Raw genomic sequence first — 8984 nt, 5'->3', positions numbered from 1 at the left:
TGCATTTGAATAAAATGAAACTTGTTCATTCATTCTCAAAATCACAAAAGCATGGAAATAGAGACAAAATTTTGAGACACAGATATCTAACAACACTTCCTCTATTAATCTATTTGAGAATAATACATAGTTTTGATATGATATTTATGATAGATACACAATACTAAAAATCATTTTTTTAAAGAATTAAATGTATGGGCCTCATTGATTAAAAATAGGGGTTAACCATGTTAGGGCTTTGTTGTATGTATGCTCTACACTTTGTAAGGATATCAATATACTATGAACATTTTGGGATACTCTTTTCAATACTTCCACCCTATGATTCAACATTCCCTTTAGTGCATCCACCTTAAGCTAGTTATCCTTGATAGGAGCCTCAATCTCCATTATAACATTTTCCTACTTGGTTCCAACTACTTTGTCCTCTGTAATGGGAGCAGTTTTCTATGTGGCTTGTTTTGTTTCATCCACCCTCATATTATTTTTTCTTTGTTGTATTTCCTTGAGCTATTCCTTTAGGGTGGAAATTTCATTTACTAGCCCTTGTACCTTCTCTTCTAGCTCTTTCATCCTTTGTTAAAATACATAACTCTTTCTAAGTTCTTCCTCATACAATTTTCTAGTGTCAATATACTCTCTAAAGGTTTGAGCAAGCTGGTCTTCAATTTTTCACACTTTAGCCTCATTCATGAAAGAGAAGTTCTTCAAAGCACTTGAAATCTCACTACCAATAATAGAGTCCAAGGTCCATATTATGGTACTTCCTTCAACTATGTCTTGGACATCCATAAGCCTAGGCTTATTTGTCTCAAGAGCAAAGCTCCACACAGTTAGTGTCCTTTTGTCTATGTTGAAACATGAGCTCATTGTAGGCCTTGTGCACCAAAGGCTACATAATAAATTTCCTCATCTTCTCTTCTAATTTGGTCTATCACAAAGGTTGTTCCCAAATTCCATCCTGGCACCAACAATGTGCCACTTCTCTATACCAGATCTCTTGGCCTTATTTACTATCATAGTCTTGCTATCTAGGTCAAAGGCCAAGAGATTTTCTATAAGCTCCTTTGTCTTCTACTCACTCTCCCCAGGTTTCAACATTAGAGTTAATTCACTATATTTGGTCCTTTATATAGGAAAATTTTTAACTTTTGAGACTTAATAAAGTCATCATCTTCTAATTTTTTTTTCACCTTGGATGATCTTGTCATCCATCCTTGTCGCAACTAACTATAGATCTGTCAAGGAGCTCTCTTCTACTTTCACTCTGTCTCATATAAGAAAAATATTAACTTCTACCAAGCATTATTTGCAATGTCCTTTCTTTTACCTTTTCAGGCATACGAAAAATCTTTTTCCTTTTGTTTCCCTTTGCCACCTAGGAAAATGCTTCAAGATGATCTCCATCTTCCTCTAATTCCACATCTAACTCTAGAGAGTCTAGATTTAGTTTTTCTTGCTCTCTAGAATACCGTGGCAATTGTGCATTATATGATAGTAATTTTCAATTTTTTTTGCAAGCCTAAATGGATAGGCAACCTTTGAGAAAAAACCTTCAAAGGTAGGGCCATTTTTATTCATCTCCTTTTCCACCCTCTGAATATCTTCAAACTTCCTCAATCTATCTTCTATATCACTCAAAATCAATTTTTTTCTAATTATATCCTCCAGAGGTAATTCCTTATTATTAAGGAGAGTGTAATTTCTAAATTTTTTAGAGTATTCTTGACCACACTTTTAGGGTCATAAATTTTATATGGTGTAGAAGAAATATTGTAGAGTCTCTAATACTCATGAATTTGATCAATTGATTCTTTTCCAATTGTAAAATCCCCAATATTGAAACAACTATACAAAAATGTTCCCTTATGTAATTTAAGGTCTAAATACTCCCTATCCATCATAATGAGCTTCCATAAAAACTCCATTATCCCCAACCTAGTAGGTATATACTTTGGTAGTATGTGTGGGGGATGGGGGCATGCATAGACCATATCATAATTGAAACTTGTTGAAATAAAAAGGCACCCCCCAAATTATGGTCTAATTTGGTATCATGTTTCAACCATACAAGCCTCAATATTCTACTTATAATTTCACAAATTTTATTTGGTAGGGAACTCAACATTCTCAAGACAACAGAGTTAAAATTATTTAAAAATGAAACATAACTAGAATAAGGGTAATGCCTATCCCATATCTGAGTCCACAGTTGCACTGGAAAGTCTCCATCCAAGTCTGGTGTCTGATCAATGAAATCAGTATTGAAGTAGCCAACATTTTTTTAGAAGATGAGATACATCAATAATGAATAGTGATGGAATTTGAAATTTCTAAATTCCCCCCTCTAAGAAACACCAATTTGTTCTTGAATCTTCTCAATGATGTACTTCACATGATCATATTCAATGTTTGTGAATGGATCTTAAATTTTCAAAGTCATAAGGTAGGGTCCTCCATATACCATATCTTATCCATCACTCCCAAGCATCTTGTTCATACCATAGATTATATTTTGCATATACTTTTTGAATTTGTCAGTTGGCAACTTCTTATCCACTTTCTTAGGAATTTTTCCTACTAATTTTAGGTCATCTGGAATGTGATAAATCATCACCATACTAGTACACGCTTAAACATTCCTCTCAATTTTTGTGTGGAAGTCTTGGCTATCTACCTCCACACTCATCTTCCCTATGAGTCCAAAAGCTTCAATGAAGGATGCCTGAACCAATGCGCATAATATGCTCCCATCCTTCTTGTGGAAAGACCTAGTTATAGGGTTTTATGATTCTATTAGGGATTTCAATAAGTCTTTATCCACGTATACCTCAGGAAATATAAACTTTGTCAAGTTCCTCCTCCATGGGTTTGAGGTTGGTGAGTTCTTGAATATGTTACTATAGAAGAACATAAAAAATTCATATTGATTTGTATCTAGGAAGATGAAATTTTTGTAGTACATGTATGGATCACTGAAGCTATGGTCATTTGAAAATGTTGCATTCAATGATCCTAGAAAGAGCTAAGCCCATTCATCTATATACTTATTTAGCTTCCTTTGCCTTGTTTTTCCTATTTTTAAAGATGATTCTTGAGCTATTTCCACCTCTTTAGATTGTGCCTTGTCATCTAAAATTGGAAACTCTTAAGAAATATTTCAACAATATGAAAACTCAAGTACTTTGCAACTCAATAATCTTTTCTATCTTTTGCAACTAGTACTTCTTTGGTGATAAAGAACATCTTTAAGTAATAGCATGCCTCATCAACTTCATTTATTTCATTATATGCTTGCATGCACAAGGATCTAAATTTTATAGCTAGAGTGTCAATTCAGACTTTTGGTGATGTTTACAACAAGCTTTATATTCTTATTTTATATTTTTGATTGGTTAGAAGCCATTGTATTTTTCATATTCTATGAGATCACTTTATGCACTTTTGTCTGTAAGGGTTATGATCTTATGCTCCATTATATTTCCTCTTCATCTTAACTTCACAAACTTAACTATGTCCACATTTTGATTTTATGCTCTACAACTTATTAGAGAATTGAGAGCTTTAACTGTTAAAATCCCTTTTAGCCATGAACTTACACTTAACTGTTAGCAACCTTCATTGTAGCATTGTAACCTTTTCATAATAGAGTTTCGATCTTACATTCACCTTGAATTGTAACTTCAGAAAGCATCAAAATGGACCCTACAATGTTACACTTAATCCTTAGTCTTAGCATCAAACACCTTTCAAAACATACTTATGCCTTCATAGCAGTCTTTGGATTGTATGTTCGAGAGACTTATCATCTAATTGAAAAACCTTTACACACTTACACTTGAGAGCAAAGCGTATCCTTGGGTGACCTTTATGACATGAGTTATGTTTCTATGATTTCCCTTTAAGTGTATCATTGTGACTTACATTGAACATAAGCATTTTGACATACGATGCTATGCTTGACCTTTAGATCATAAGATCAAGATTAAAGTATATCCTTACAAAATAAACCTATGATCTTATGTTACTAACCCTACATGTAAGATCAAAACATACTTCCACCTTTAACCCATTTGACATACAATGATATGCTTGAGCCTCTAGACGTAGGGTTGGGACACTTGAAATTATTTTTTAAGATGCTACGCTCACAACTAATTGTGAGATCAAGGAGGGATATGGAATATTCTCATTATGACTTACAAACTCCCACTAGGACATAAGACTTAGGGAAATTGGAATGTCAAACCTTGGATTATTTTTTTTGACTAAGGGCATGACATGATTAAAAATTTCAACATAACCTTAATTTATAAAGGATGATTTAGAAACCTTACCCAACCTAGGGAACAATTCAAACAATTTAGGGTTTTTCTTCTTAAAACTTGCAATAGAAGACATGGAAACCCTAAAAGCATACATCTACCTGATATTCACAATGTTTTATTTTTATTTTTTAGGAATGGTGAAAATACATGCCATCACCCATCAAGGTTTTCCATTTCCCAAGATTTCCCTAGTTAACAAAATATGGTGTTATGAGTTTATTTATGTTGTGCATGGTTTTACTTTTAAGTTTATTGTGTTGTCCTGCATTTTATCAATTTTGTCATCACAAAATGCAGGTAACAATACAAAAAATTTTCAACATAGTTTCACATTTATTTGAGTTCATTTTTTTATTTAATTGGTTAGTATTGATCAACCAATCAATTCCAATTGATATAATGAATCCTTTTACTGTAGGCTTTCGTCAAGTCTTTTTAAATTTTTTTTGTTTGCCAAACCTATGCTTGATTTTTGAAGCCTTCAATGTATTTTTTCTTATTTTTGAGTGTGTGTTTGTTGGCTTTTAGTCCTTTGGTTTTAATCAAGTTGTTTCTTTCAGTTTTACCTTCAGTTTGATCTATCTTAGGGCTTAATCAGAGTTGGAAATCAAAAGATATGATCATTTTAGTGCCCAAAAAGTGGATCTTTTAGGTGCAAAAACATGAATTAAAAATATTGTGTTATATTTTATACTTGAAATTCACTTTTTGAAAAATATTACATTAATTCATTTTATGTTATATTTTTAATTTACTTTATCATTTCAAAATTTCACTTAAAGTAACTATAGTGCACTTTATGTTATATTTTTAAGTTGAGTTGCTTTTCAATTTTTCACTTAAGTGCTTATATTAACTATATAGTTTAATTTTTTTTTGAGTCTTAAATTAGAATTTCTTAATAAATATTACTTTTAAAATGATATTTACACATACTATATTAACTATATAAATCAAATATTATTTATGACCCATTTGAGTAATATTTCCTAAAAAAATAAATATACATGTGATTGATTCATCACTTAAGTTATGTATAACATATCTACAAGCATATTTTTATTTAAAATATGTAATTGCATCCAAAAGGTGTGCTTTTTAATGAAAAGTCCATGTGAAAACACTTAAAACATGTCATTACATGTGTTTTAAAGTATGCAATGACCCTGAAATGGTGAGACATTCACATTTTATGTATTTTCAAAACATCCAGTGACCTCCAAAAGGTGTGCTTTTGCACTAATCATTTTTGAGGAAAATTTAAAACATGCATATGCACCCAAAAGGTGTAATTTTTCTTGTGGCTTCTATTGCATATATGTAATTGCACCCAAAATGTGTGATTTTGCCTATACACTCTTTCTCATGTGTTTTTAAAACATGTAGTTGCACCCAAAAGGTGCCTTTTTTATAGAGTCATTTTTGAAGGTTTTAAAAGATGTAATGACATCCAAAAGATGCAATTTATTCCCAAAAGCATGCATTTGTCTTCAAGAACCCCATTTTTGAAGATTAAAGGAAAAAATCCATGCATTTCCCCTAAAAGAACATGATTTACAACTCAAATGCTCATATATGATCATGGTATGACTTGAAAATCCCAAGAGGATTTCCTTTTTTTTAGCAAATCAAAAACATCGATACATCTTTTTTGAAGACCATAGAAGAGAGGGCTTTGCAACCCAACATCCATAGAGCCCTCTTTATCCACCCTCATACCAGCCTTTAATGACCTTAGCCTCACCAGGATTTGAAAAATCTAGCCATATTAGGAAATGCAATAATGGTGCCCATCTTTTTGTGAAGGTTAACAATAATCAATTTATTTCTTGCAGCCACACTACCTCTAATGCTCACTCTTATGGCTGTCATGGAGAACAAGAAGAAGATACAAGTAAACAAGAAGATAAAAGAGGAAGAATAGACTCATTTAAGAAAATGTTGCACAAAATCCACCATGTCCCAATTGAAGCCAGGTTCATTAGGGACAATTCATCCTCAATTGCTCAACCTGCTAAAAATGGAGATGGAGGTAAGGATTCATCTTCACCCTATTTTGTTATTTAAATCAATGACCATATGAGGTTAAAGAACTCTACAATTTTATTTTTTGCATTAGACCCTCATAAGTACCTTCAAGAAATTTCCTTAACAATTGGTTTCAAAAAGTATGGGACCAAAAATTAGGGCACCAATTTTCCTTCTATCATATGTTGTAGAAGGGTTTGTTAATAGTGATATTCTGCAAACCTGATTCCCAAAAAAATGTAGTGGAGAAATAATTTTGGAAAGTCAGCAATGCATAGTTTAGGGCCTTACCATGGTCTCTAGAATTGGTTAATGAAAAAGTTTTGGGCCTTGTTAGCCCAAGATGAATTACTATTAGCAATCTCCCCCTTTTTTTTTGAACTTGGTTTTGCAATTGCTTGAGCCTTTTAGAAAGGTTATTAAAATTGATCGTTCTAATACCCTAATCTCTAATGCTGATATTAGAGTTCTCATTTCAATCCTCCCTAGTGTTGATGCCCTTGATAATATCTATTTAGATGATGGTTCATCTCCCATTTATTGCCCAGTTATTTACATGGTAGGGCTTAATGCCTATTATTTATGTAGAAGGGAAGAGAATAGGAGAAAGAACTATCTACTTCTTTTTGGAAGAAAATCCCTTAATCCTTCTTTCGTTCCTCCCCCATCTCCTTTGAAGCTCAAGTCTGTCATCTCCTCTACTGGAAAGATTCCATGAAAATCTTTTTTGAACCCCATGCCTCTCTTTGGTTAAAGGAATTTGATAGGATCAGAGCATCCCTAGATGCCTTAAAGGACCAACTTATTAAGCCCCTAGCTACTCCTAAAATACCAGATATGCAAGCCTTCTTAGGTGATCTTGCTACCCTACCGTATGTCCATTCTCTAGCCTCTGGTCTCAACCCCAAGTCTTCTACCACAAGCACTATCCCTTTGAATTCTCAACAATTGAGATTGAGATCTTTGAAGGAGAAGGCTAAATTGGTTGGAAAATGTTTGTCCTCCTCAGTTCTAAAGCCCTCCCCCAATCCAAGCTAGATGAGTAAAGAGGAAACCTATCCTCTCTCATCTATCCCTACAAATGAAGCCTACCTAGAGAACCTAGAAAGTCTAGATTCAACTATCCCTTTGCTTCCTAGGATGGACTATTTGAATAATAAGGAAAAATTTCATGACTACTCTCTCATTGTCATCTGTGCTACTTTTGGTTCACCTATTAATGGTATTATAATGGTGGATCCTCCCACTATTTGTAGTGGTGAATCCAAAGTCACTCAATCTCCCTTAGTGGATGATTCCCAAGAGAGGGAGTTGCAACCTATTATCCATCTAGGAGTTGGAGTGGGAGAGGGCTCCAAATCTATTAGTAGTGTGGAGGAGGGCACCTTTGTCTTTAGTATGGAAAAATATAAAGATAAGAGGAAACATAATAAAAGCATCCCCTTCTAATTGATGAAAATGGAGAACTTGTTAGGAGGAAAAGGGGTAGGTCTAGTTAGATGAGTGGTTATACAAAACCCTTCAAGATGACCAAAAACCAAAATGACCAATGGCTTCAAGGGCTTTTAGACCCCTATGGAGATAGATAAATAATAATTCTCATGGACATGTTAAAACTAGCCTCATTGAATGTCAAGGGTTTGTAAACCTCTGATCAAAAGTATATTGTCAAGAGATTCCTAAAGTGGGCAAAGAATATTGATATCATGTTGATTCAAGAGGTCAAAGTAGTGGGATTTACACTTAAAATAGCTCTCAAATGCATATGGAAGGATGCAACTACCTTCGCAACTAAGCACCCAAAAGGGAAGGGGGGATTGCCATTCTGCTAGGCCTTGAATGGAGGAAGAAAATCAATACCTCAAGGAATTGGCCCTGTAACATAGCCTCTTGGGTAGTTTTTAAGACTGATAAGTTTGAATTTGGCATCTATTTATTTTATGCCCCTAATGACGATTATGATAGGATCAAGTTATGGGAATGGTTAAATTCTCTACCAAATATCCCATGATTATTAGCAAGAGACTTTAATATGGTGGAGAGGCCTCAAGATAATTCTGGAACCCTTAAGTTTGATTAGAAAGGGAATGAACAATACTTATTGTGTATAATGATAAAAAAAAATCAATCTCATTGACCCCCTTTATGATTTGAGACATCATTCTTGGACATTTGGTTCACTTGGTCCAACTACCAAAGATGAGACAAGAGGATATACTCAAGACTTGATAGAGTTTATTTTGACAATAATTTTTTTAGTTGCATGAAGCCCTCTAATAATAACCCTATCCAGGTCCTCCTTCACTCTCTCTCTAACCATCACCCTATTTTAGTTGAAATTTTCAAACATGGAGCATCCTAGTCTAGTTTCAAAACCCTAAGGTTATTTTCTCTTTATGCCTCTTTACTGGAAGACCAAGATGTTCTAGTTGCTACCAAAATTATATAGTGGTATAATTCAATGATTTTTAGGGATGAAAATTCCATATAAAAAAGGAATCAAACTATTAACACTTGGTAGAAACTATTTAAAATCATGGGAAAAAAGCCAAGGATGATCGAGCTTTGGAACTCTCTCTGATCAACTCACTACAAGAGGTTGAATCCTTCCTTCAAAGCCATCTCTTC

This window comes from Cupressus sempervirens, chromosome 5, assembly GCF_028749045.1.
Source record: "Cupressus sempervirens isolate cs-2001-9-10 chromosome 5, ASM2874904v1, whole genome shotgun sequence".
In the NCBI taxonomy this organism is placed as follows: domain Eukaryota; kingdom Viridiplantae; phylum Streptophyta; class Pinopsida; order Cupressales; family Cupressaceae; genus Cupressus; species Cupressus sempervirens.
This window is presented reverse-complemented; position numbering follows the sequence as displayed.